Source organism: Dasypus novemcinctus, chromosome 27 (assembly GCF_030445035.2).
Source record: "Dasypus novemcinctus isolate mDasNov1 chromosome 27, mDasNov1.1.hap2, whole genome shotgun sequence".
Classification (NCBI taxonomy): domain Eukaryota; kingdom Metazoa; phylum Chordata; class Mammalia; order Cingulata; family Dasypodidae; genus Dasypus; species Dasypus novemcinctus.
The window spans coordinates 26,581,133-26,593,882 of NC_080699.1; positions in this window are offsets into that span (position 1 = coordinate 26,581,133).

The window sequence follows — 12,750 nt, forward strand, 5'->3', positions numbered from 1 at the left end:
AATATCCATACCATGCCCGCTTGATCCTCGATAGCATCTTCTGTTAGGAATGGAGAATGTGAAAATGTACTTGCAGAGCAGTTTCTCCTACTTTTTGCTGTCTTCTTCCAAGCTAAATAACTGGTTCACCAAAGATTTAATACTGACTTAAAATACAAGATGATCTATCCTGATTAAAAAGTTGTTTTTTTAGTTCAACCTGATGTCTTCCTGCTATGACAAAAGTCATAAAATGTAAAATAGCTGGTAAAATAGCTGGGTGTAGTTTTCCCTTTTTTCCCATAATGTTGAATATAATTCTTTTTACTAATTGAAAGCAGTTCCTTGATTTTAGCTGTCATGGAATATGTTTGTTTTGCCACCTGTTATTATTAGTGAGACATCATCATTTCCTTGTGTTAGGAGAGGCCTTGCTTTGAAATCATTTAAAATAGGTAAAGCTCTCTCTCTAGCCGATGTCTCTAATTTGATTAGGCTGCTTTTTGAGCTACCAATAATGGAAAGCTTCCTTTAGAACACTTATTTCAGAGGATCCCTTTCTTTGTGTATGTGAACAAAGGATTGGGGCTGCCTGAACACATCCTGATCAGTAATACTAATTAGGCTACATCTTGGTAATCCTTTTTAAATTTTTGGAGAAGTATCTGTACAGAAATTTTTTTTCTACTATTATTATTTTAAATGTTAAAGCTAGTAACATGATATAGTGCAGGAGTTCTCAGTCTTTTTTGACCTCAAGACCTTATTGAGGGCCCTATGTTCATGTGTATTAAATCTAGCAATATTTATTTACCCTATTAGAAATTAAAATGAGAGTTTTAAAAATTTATTAACTCATGAAAAATAGTAAACTTATTATGTGGTAACATCAATTTTTTTTAAATGAAAAATTACTTTGTTTTCCACAGTAAAAAAGGTTTTTTGGAAAGAATTTTTTATATTTTTAACAAATCTCTCATTGTCTGACTTAATAGAAGACAGACTCCGCTTTTGCAGTCAGTCTGTTTTGATACATTGTTTTGGGTGAAGTATATGAAGAAAACCCAGCCTTACACAGATTGTATCCTTAGAAAAGAGAGGAATATTTCAACAGCCTTTTCAGGTAATTATGGGTGTTCTTCTTTGATACTACACTGAAACTTGACAAGTGATAGTCTCTTAAACGGTAGAATGCAATATGGAATCTGAAATCCTGTCAATGAACTTTTCGTATTCTGTTACATTATAATCCATTTGTCTGTTTGACACTTTAAATGCATGAAAAATGCAGTCTTTTACCCATGTGTGATTTTGTAACATTGCTTATCAGTCATTCTTTCAAGTAAAAAATGGTTTTTCATTAAAGAAAAACGTGACTTGTTTAGCTTTCATCTCACATGGTTCCCCAGGTACTTTTCCTTGATCTACAACCGTGGTACTTTGCTATGCAGCCAAGGTGCTTCATACGTACTTTCCATTTCATCGCAGAATATTAAAAAGATGCACACTCAAGGTTGAGATTTAATAAAATTACTGATTTTGACTGCTTCATTAAGGGTATTCCTAAGTGGAACTGGCATTGTGTGTATTGCAAGTGAGTGGCAGTGAAGAATACAGTGACTGTCAGTCAGATTTGATGCCACTGCCTTGCTTTGTGCTAAGCTTCCGAGAGTTTTACCCTCCTTTGCTTTTGTACCATTAGTGCAAATGTTACATGGTGAAAAGGCAAAGGGTATCTTTATGGTTTATGATAGTACTTCTGACTTCTACCCCCTGGAGAGAGTTACGGAGCTCACCAGGATTTGCTGAACATACTTTGAGAGCTGTTGGAATAATGAAAAGAACCTGAATTTAGACCATCTGGATTCAATTCCAACTCTTTTATTTACTTGTTGTGTGACATTGAGCAGGTTACCCTCTCAGTTGGTTTCCATTTTCTTATCTGTAAAATGGGGCAAATAATACTCCCCTAAGAGGATTGTTGTGAGGGTTGAATGAGAAATCATGCATGTGATTGGTATCCCCCAAAAGTTGGTTCCTTTCATCCAGGGATCTGAGTACTTAAAGTCAGAAAGGAGAAAAATGATTAATGCATGTAGAATACATAAACATCTCCCTTGCTAACATAACCACATTTCATGTTTTATAATGGTTGTATGTCTCTAAACCCTAGGGGTGTGTGTGTATGTTCATCTATGAAAATTAGTTTTCTGACCTCTATAATAATAATATGCTTGTTTAACCTAATTTTTCTTCTAAATATAAAGAAAGAAAATAAACTGTACATTTGATTTAGTAAGAACTGTGGTTTTATAGTAAGAGAAGTCTGCAATACTGGACTTGTGCTGTCTTATGGGCACTGTTATATGGAGACAAGAACTGGTGTTAGAGGATGTTCCAGAAAATTTTCAATAATCATGTATAATTGCACTGGTTTTCATCTTGCTGAAAACCACCTTCCATATATAATGTGCTTGTAGTACTTGGGTTTATCTTCAGGTAACGTCTTTAGTTTTGAAACATCACTAGTCTCTCAAAATATTATAGACTGCTTATTGTATTCTTTTTAATTCTTAATGGGATACTGAGTTATATTGTTATTTAATAAGAGTGTGTGTTTTGTCTTCCTATAAATGCATTAAGTGCTTTGACACCGTTTCTGAGAAACCCTGAAGCCCAGGGATTATGGCCTGAAATCTGGAGTGTGACAGGGTTTCTGGGACTTCTTAACGACCTTCCCCTCCTCTCCATAGGGAGAGGGCCATATGTACCAAGGAAGCAAGACCAAACCCCATTGAGTTCTTTCTAATCTCTGCATTGATATGAACTGTCTAGCCTAGAGCAAGTCTTCTGGGCCTTGGTTTTCTCATCTTACAGTGAGAAAGTTGGACTACAGTTTTTTTCTGAGATCCCTCCACCTTTGACATTGGGTGAGATTATAACACAGGAATATAGAGATGGCTTACCACTGACTCCCTGGGTAGTCTCAGGTGAGCCTTATCCTTTTCTTCTCCCTATTTCGTGTGTTACCTCAAATGAGAATATAATTTTAATACCAGTCACTGAAGTCTGCCCCTGGAGAATTCTTTCTCTCCTGTTCCTTGGAGTATCTCCCTTTCTTTTGCTAACTTCCCCTAGTTGAGTATTATCTGCAGTCTGACGGGGCAATATTTTCATTTCTTCTTTTGTGATGCTCTCACTTCCAGTTTAAGAGAATCTTGGGGGCTTTAGTGGAAGAAAATCTGACATTTCTGGTTCAGAAGAGATTTTCTGAGCATTGGCTAAGGAGGTACTGACAGGTCTTATCTCCATTCCAGTATATGTCCTGTGTGACAGCATGTTCTAAAAAGTTAATGAAACTTGGACACTTCACAAATTCTGAGTCTTTGGAACATGAGCTAGCTGAATTGAATATTTGGTGAGCAAAAGGCTCCATCAGAGAAAATAGTTCAGCCAGTAGAACTAGAGAACTTGGAAGCTTTTATGCAATCAAATATTTACAAATAGCTCAAATGAAAGCAAAGGAGGTGGGACAAAACCGCCCCCATGCCTTGCCACCTTGTCACATATTCCCAGCTGCCTTTGTTCTTTTCCTTTTAGAAACAGGCCTCTTTGGAATAAATTCTGCCCTAGTTGGGCAGTCAGGAACACTTAGCTGCAACACAGATAGAACCTGTTTACTTCATATGGGGATATGTGCACACTAATAGGAGTTATGTGAAAGAAGCCTTTGGGTCTTTAAAAATGAGTTATGAGTAACTTGAGTTTCAGCTTTTTTTTTTTTTTTTTAAACTCCTGCCTTTCTCTTTAGAGAAGTTCTGAGCGGAATTGCAGTTAAGGTGGGGCACACCTATGCAGATTAGAATAAGAAATCTTTCTATCTTGGGCCAGACTAGCCTGGCAGAAGGGACTGAAGATTGATCAGTTGATTAACTTATTCCATACTTTGTTTCAGAAAACAAGGACTTGGGGGAAGCAAAGTGTTAGAAGATAGTTTGAAGGGGGGGGGGGGGGTGGGGAACCTAGGGCTTGGTGAAAGGAGTCTAAAGACTAGTATCATTTATAATATTAATTTCTGGGGCCTATTGCCTTCCCTCCCCCCTTTCAAAATGTCTCTCTGATTTACTTCTTTCTCTATTACCACTGTCATAAGGTCATTTTACTGTGCATCTGGATCTCTAAAGCACCTACAAAAAGTGCTTCCTCCTGCTTTCCAATCCATCATGCACATGGCTACTCATCCTATTTTCCAGAAACCACTCTTTTATCATGTTACTTTCCTGTTCAGAACTTAAAAAGGCTCTATGGTTCTGTTGTATTGAGATTAAACTCCTCTGTTTAGTTTCTGGAATGTCTGCAATTTGGCCAATTTTATTTTGTTTTACTACCCATCTTGAACCTGGTACTCCAGTAATGCTTAACCTCCCTGTCTTCTTCACAGAGCATTTTGGATTCTGTCTTGATCTTTGTTTTTATTCTAGTCTGAAATGCACCTCTCACTCATCTCTATTCAAACTTTGATCATCTTTTCAAGCTCATCATTTCATTTCCTGCAGTCACCAGTGCCTGTTCTCTCTGCCTAATTCTTCCTGCAGCTATGGTTATCTATCCCCCCTGACCCCACAGCCCCACCTAGTAGGATAAGTATTTTCCAGCACCCATTCTTTGCAGGGTGGTGTGCCACATCTTGCAGAGGATTCAAAGTTGACTGTTAAGAGTAATAGCTACAATTTAATGAGTATAAACTAAGTATAAGGTGCTGTACCCTTTCCATAACTTGCCTCAAATCTTCACAAGAACCTCACATAGGTAAGGGGTGTTTGTTCTATTTTACAAATGAGGTAACTGAGGCTAGTGGTGCTCATGCCCCTGGTGGTATGGCCAGTTTTCAAGGTGAGGTCTGTCTCCCACCAAAGTGCTACCTTGATTACCCAGCTATAGAAAAAGTCTCTGCCCTTGAGAATATTTATAATGAAATAGTGGAGAGAAGAGGAGCCCTGTACATGAATTTTGCTCTTCTACCTTTCTCCCTTAATAGAAAGGAGATTGGGGACTGACTGCTAATGGGTTCTTTCTTGGGAAGATGAAAATGTTCTGGGGTTGGTGATAGTGGCACTTGTGAAGATACTAACAACCACTGAATTGTACAGTTTAAAATGGTGAATCTTATGGGAACTATATCTTTTTTTTAAAAAAAGAGAAAAGTATCTTAGTAATAATCCACTCTGTCCCCATACTGAATGACTTAGGGCCTTCATTCTCATGCTTTCACTGGAGATGCCTAAACATAGGGAACTTACTCTCTAGCACAGTAACCCATTCCTGGCTTTGCCACTTACTACCCTGTGTGACAATGGGCAAGTAAGTAAACTTCAATACTCAATTTCATTATCTGCAAAATGGAGGCAATAATAGTACCTACTTCATAGGGATGTGTTGATGAAAACAAAATAACGTGTGTAAAAAGTGCCTAGCATTTATAGTAAGCACTAGCTATTTAACAATTACCTCTTATTTCTCATCTGCCCTTTACAAAACCAAACGCCTAGTAAATATACTTTGTTTTCTGATTGCCCGATAGTCCCGAAATTCCACAGCACCAAGTAGAGGAGCTAGAGCAATGACATTGTAGGAATGAGCTATGAAAATATATGGTTTTTGTTTTTGTTTTTGTTTTTTAAGAATCTCAATGGGATCTGCTGATGGTCTATGCCAGGTAGGTCAATTTGCCAGTAATTTTGGTTTTCTCTTTAGGAGGTGTGTGCATTGTGTGGAGAGATCTATACGAGGTGCTTTTGGATCTCGACATGCTGCATGAGGTGCCAAGAGAGTTTTGAGTTTATTTCCAGTGTTTCTTCTCTACCCCCAATGATCCAATGATATTAAGAAAGTAGAGAGTGCCATATTTAGCATAAGGTTGCAGACCTGGGCCTTCCTAATAGCCCTATGCTTTTTGCTAACGAAAATACATAAACCAAAAGATTGTAAAAGTGTGTGAAAGTAACAACGAATTGTCGCCTAGACTCTCGCTTTAACCTCAGACCTCTTACCCTTTTGGCTAAGGTTGGACAAGTACTATGAAATGATGTGGCACCAAAAGCCTAGACAGGAGACAGTGTATTTAGATTCAGTCATCTAGACGATTTGGCAACCTTTTACAACCCATTCGTTACATTATGTGTCTAGTGAAATCCTGGTGTTAGCAGGAGATGTCTGCTTGTATTGCTTCATAAAACACTGTAATAAACCCAAGAGCAGCAGCTTTCAGGGAGCATCTCCTCCCACCCCTCATTCCCTCTGCTGCTTCTCCCCCACCCCTAAATCATTTACCCACCTTGGGAAGCCACATCCACAAATCACTGGTGTAACTTTCAGAGGAATAAAACAACCTAAATCTCCCTGCCTGCTTTTTTAACTGGTTTGTTTCCAGGTGTCAGTAGTGTGAAGTATTTTCCCTAATCAGTGTTTTAGTCGTCTTATTGATACTTATTCACTCTGTTGAAGCTCTATGGATGGAAGAGTATACCTGAATTTCCCTCTTTTCTCTGGAGGAGGAGTCATAGTATTTCCTGTTAGCTGAGGTTGTTTTGTGAGAATATTAATGACCAGTTTACCTGCTTGTACCACTGCTTCTTCCTTCAGCCCCAAACAGTTTTGAATTAACATGGAAACCAAGTTTAATTTCTTGACTTGTCTCCTCTGGTTTTGAACGTCTGTCTCAGTTTTGTGCTATTGGAGATAATTTGGTGCGCCCATCTGTCCATTTCCTCTGACCCTGCCACTGATTGTAATTAAATCCTCCACTCTGTTGCTTTCCATTTACTTTTAATTTATTTCTGATCCATATGTGCTGTTTTTTCTTAATTTAGATCCAAGGTATAATTAGGGAAGGGAGCTGAACAAAAGAGCTTATGTTTTCATTCCCTCACCATGGTGTTAGGTTAAAAATGCCATCTAGCATTGTCCAGCACCTCGGCAGTAGCCAGGAGGAAGGCCCCTTAGCCGTGTAAACCCAGGGTTATGATGGGAGCTTGTTTACTTTGCGCTTAACCAGATTCTTCAGATATTGTTTCTTTGAGATACTTCTATTTTTATTATCTAACATTTATTAAATGTCAACCATGTGCTCTGTTAAACACAAATAATAGCATGGTTCTGGCTGGATTGAGAGTCTAGAATTCTTGTGCTTTTAGTTTCAGTCCTAGTGACTCAAAAATATATAGTGGACAATATTTCTGGAGGATTCTGGAGGATGTTTTCCAAATATTTTCCTGTTAAATTAATAAACATAAGACCCTATCCTTGGGGTAGACATAAATATAGAAAACAAAACACAAGACAGAAAAAAACACACTGAAACTTTTAAAACAAAGCTGATATTTACTTTAATTTTTGTTCTTATTTCAAACAATAGGTTGGGTTTTCCAGCTGTTTTGGTTTCACCTGTGTCTTTCACTCTGCAAAGAATGTTTTGATGTTTTCCTTTGGCCCAAGGCGAAGTTAGTGGCTGGCTCAGTTCTGAAGAAAAAGCTGAACCTTGAGGGGCAAGAGCGGATTTTAGCTCACACAGTACAATGTTCAGTTAAATACTGTGTATCTCAGGGTCTGTGTGTATTAGATTGGCAGTGTGGTTCTTAAATATAACTTGTGGAAGGAGAATTTTCTGAGTTAAAATAAGAAAAAAACAACTTCAACCTGTTACTACTAAACAGGTTACTTTCATCATCTTTGAAATGCTGATTTCAATCCCCGGGGTTGTGATGAGCACACGTGATGGCGGGCCATGAAGGGTTGTCAGAGTTGGTGTCTAGGTTCTTGGCTTCGTGGCAAGAAAGAATTCAAGGATGAGCCACAGATTAATCAGGCAAACAAAGACTTCATTGGAGGGTAAAGCAAGAAAACAAAAGTACACCTGCAGAGTAGAAGGTGGGCATTCTCAAAGGGAGAGAGGTGCAAAGTTCTGCCCCAGGGTCCCCTGTTTTATGGGGTACAGGACTCCAGGGTCTGCACCAATTGGCGTATTTGGAACTAAGCAAGGGAAATCTATTGGGTGGTTTGACTTTTTTGGGGGTGCGTGGATTGCTACTAGAGCTCTGGAGGGCACATTTGCAGGTGGCGATTGGCCTCCGTCACTGTCCACTAGACATGAGGGAACCTGAAAGAGGGTGGGGGCCGGTGGTGGGGCCCCTCCTGTCACTTGCCTCTTTCCGCCATGTAATGATGCTGCTGGCTGCCTTCTGATAGCACAGCCATTGGGTGTGTGTGTTGTGGGCAGCGGGGTGTGTGCTCGTAAGCTGCCCCTTCCTAACTTGCCTGTGTGAGTCAGCAGGCTGATGGAAGGCAGCAGGCTCTTGCCTCAGTTTCTGTTTGTGTGACTTACTAGGTTTTCTGTCCCCTTCTTTCTTAGATCCCTCTTCTATCCTGTCTCAAAAGCACTTGCAAACTGTGCAAATGCTAGTTATTATGAATAATGAGTGGTGGTGAGATGGACTATGTACCTGCATAATGACGGAAATGAAAAATACCCTGAGAACTCTTAGGATTCCCTTTGCATATGCTTATGTATAAGCAATGCATTCAGAAATATTTACGCAGGCATTTGGAGTTATTTTGTTCTAAGTGAGTAATGTGTTGAGCTAAGAATAGTGGGGATATCAAATACAGAAGTGCAGGGGGAAATGCTGCCCGTCCGTACCTCAGGGGAGTGACTGAGTTCCTGGAGGACAGCAGCCCCGTCTGCCCACAGGTGTTTCCCCCGCAGTGGTACCAGGTCTGGCACACAGGTATCTCTGAGTGACTGTGCAATAAATTAAACTGAAGTGTGAGAGCACATCCCCAGGTCTAACTTTATTTAATTCACCTTCCTGCCTCCATCCTCTTAGTCCACTTTCTCCATCCATCCAACTACAACATAAAACAGATCCTTCTATCACTACTGAAAAATGAAAATCTTGTCTTTGGGTATTGGGAATGAGAAGTCTTATTTTCTATTTTGGTTACTAAATGTTTTCTATTCCTTTGTCCCCGACAACTTTTAAGTCAACCATATCACCTCTACAGTGGGCCTAATTAATTACTATTTGAAAAGCAGTGTGCTCCATCAGATTGGGGGAAGGGCAGCTTGGAGTGTATTTGTATTCAGACGAACAAGGTACTATTGTTATGTGCTGCGCTTTGTCCAAGTGCTTAATGCTTGAAAATGCACAGAGAAAACTATCCTTCCTCTAGCAGGAGGTATAGACTTGACTGAGGCATAAAAGCAGCAGACATATTCAGATATTTTTAATTTTTATGTACTCTGTTTTTTCATTCCTAAATGTCTTTGTGTGTGTGTGTGTGTTATAAGAAGTCATTTTAAAAACAAACACGATGTTTATCTATTCAGATCAGTCTTATTTTGGAATTGTCTTCCTCTCCTGTAAATATAGTCTCTTTTTTAACAGAATCATTAATGCTATTTACTTAGCAATGCTTGAGTGTGTCGATAATGTTACCTTTGTCAATAGAACACTTAAGTAATTACTGCTTTTTCTGGTATTAAGTATCTTCACTGCATTTAAAAGTGCCTATGAGTTTAAAGAAAACGGCCCAAATACATATGGCAAGGTTTTACTTTCAACAAGATATATTACATTTCTCTAAAGATTGAAATTCCTTTTAACCTTGGGCTAAAGAGACAAACTGAGAATTTGAGAATTTAGAGATGGAAGGTACCTTTTTCAGTCTCCTAGTCCTGTGCTGGAATACCCTCCATAGCAATCCTGGCAGATGGCCAGCCATCTGCTTGTATACTTCCAGTGCTGGGGAGCTTATTATCTACTGAGACACCTCATAAATAATCTCTTATTTAAGCTAAAATGGTTCTCTGTAACTTTTGGCAATTGTCCTGATTGTGGAGCAACATAGGCAATATCTGGAATATTTGGAGACAGCTACCCCAACTTTCTTTAGTCTTTTCCAAATTAATAACTGATTTCTTCTAAAATTAAGAGTTTTGTCTGAAATCTAGAACAAGAATGCAAATGACTTAATTGAGTCTTAAACCATGTGGTATTCAGTACAAAACTTTTGCTCCGATTGTAGCTAGCGAGTAAAGCACCTCTTCCATTATTTCAAACTCGGGCATTGCCTACTACTTAGTATAGCTCTTGAGTATAGCCCATCACTTGTTTAGCTAGAATGAGTATGAAATCTGTCCTGTATGAATAGAGATCCTGCTATTTTACTCCTTTTGCTATTCTGAATTCCTTGAGCAAGCACAAGCTCCTAAAATTTGCTGTGAGGTAAAATTTAAAAGATTTTTCTTTGGGAGGTAAAAGTAAATACACCAGACTAAAAGATTTTTGAAAGTAGGAACCATATCTGAATCTTCTTTTTTTCTGCTACAATGACTAATATAGTACCTGGCAAAGAAAAACTGCTTAATGAACTGGTATTTGAGCTGAAAAAGAGAACTGGCTAACACTACATTGAAATATATATACGTGTGTGTGTGTGTACATATATATACACAGATACATTTATATGCATACATTCTGTATGCACATACATGTACATCCATACGTACACAAACACATTTTGGGGAGGGGTAGGAGAATTTCAACTACCTTTATAATATCCCTGAGTCATTTTGTGATAATTCAAAAGAAGACTTAATGCCACTATCTGGACAAAACTAGTCTGGATAAATTGCAAATCCCAGATACCTAGGGTGTAATATGGCAATGCCATCTTATTTTTTTATATCTTGGAATGGTGCATTAAGATGACAGACCCTTCTCTATGTCCCTTCCATTGCTCAGGTGATTACGCTTTGCTCCCTGGTAGAAAATGCCACCCTATACCTCATGCCCCTTACCCCTACCTCTTCCTTCTGTTCATTGTATTGTTTCTTCAATTGCTCTTGCTATTGGAGATTGGGAGAGAAATCAGTGATAGGATGGGAAAAAATGCAACTTCTCGAATCCTTAACGTTTTAGCCATTTTGATTTAAGTGAATTAACCCCTTCTCATAGTCATCTTTGGTCTGTGCCTTTTATGTAGCATGCTTCAACCTTGGAGCCAGAAGCCCTGAGTTTTAACCCAGCTCTACTGAGTGGTTTATATCTATAATATGATGTAATGGAAACTTCCTAGACAGTAAAATAAATCAAGTAAGGAAAGATGGTTGTGGAAGTATAAAGCTCATCACAAGCAAGATGATGCTGTAAGAAGTGTGCATCATACCTATGTTATTGTGGCATTGGTTACAAGCCTTTATTTGTTCAGTGCTCCTTTTCCCAGGTAGGTACAGCCATCGTGGCACACCTACCGCTCTAATGTAGGTCCATGGAGGATTCAGATTGAAAACTCTGGGTGTTTACCTGAGCTAGTGTGTGTGCTAAAGCCCTTTGTCTCCAACTCTGGAGTTATCATTAATCACATACTTGTCCCTACCCCGACCCCCCCAGCCAGCCTAGACTTATAACCATGTAACTGAGTTAATTGTATGGGAAATACCATACAGAAAATACATGACATTAGAATGGACCACAACTGTCTTTGCTTGACTGTAAACTCCCAAGAAGACAAGACCTGAATTTGTCTTGTTTTCTATTTTGTTTTCAGTGCCTGGAACATAATAGGCATCAAAGGTTTGCTGAAGAAGAACTGTTTACCATAGCAGCTTGTCTCCTCTGCAGATTAGTAAATGGAAACTGAGACATGTGGTGAGGCATTAGGTTCCCATATTCAGCTTGAGAGCAGGGCCACAGAATGAGAGGCAGGTTACATTCTGATCAAGGATGATCCAAATTTTGATTTTAATTTCAGTGCATGCCTAGACCAATAAAGTGGAGATGAGATGCTGGGGGAAGGGAGCTGCATTATAACATAGTTAAGCAGAGGTGGGATTTCTTAACATTAGATGTGGTCTTTGCAGCCAGCGAGGCTGAGCAATATGCTACTGTGAGGCTCGGGGGCTATATATGCACATCTAAACCCACGTGCATATATATTTGCGCTTTGCCAACACTTGCCCGTGTCTTTGGGCAAAACCAAAGACATTTATTGCATTTTAAGGCATGAGTAAAAAACCAAAGAACAGTTCTCTTTCTAACTTCAATTCTGCTTCTAAACTGGTTCTATTAGACAATATCCTTTAGGAATGAATCATTTATCCCCAAACTGGTGATAAAAAGGAGACACAATTTATTTTCATTTAATCTGGAATTTAAGTACGCTGGTAGGATTGCTGAATTTTAGTACTATATGGCCGTATGGGTCATAGCAGGCTTTTGCTTCCTTCCACCCCGAGTTCCCCAGATGTGAACCCCAACCTCAGCTTAGGTTTGTAAAGACTTCATCCTTAGTGGAAACCAGTGGTTTCATTATTTGTCAGTGAGGTACTCTCATCCAACTCATCTGGACTAACGACAGGAACAAATTTGATTTGTCATAATTGTGGATCCCACTGACACTCCATGTTGACTCATTCATTCAGCACATTTATTGAGCACCTACCTGATTGCCAGGTAGGAGAACTCATGTGGGGAGATGGAGGTAGGGGTGCCTTCCTGGAAGAATTCAGTATGTTAAAGGCACAGAGGCATAAAATAGGAAGAACAGAGAACTATAAGCCATTTTTTGATGTAGCATGAGATGGGGATTAGAGGGAGGTGGGTGAGGCAAGAGATGTAGTCAGGGAATTCCTGTGCTATGGTAAGGAATTCTGGACTCAATTTTACCATGTACGTCCTATGGGGTCATGAAAGGGCTATAAGCTAGGGTGTG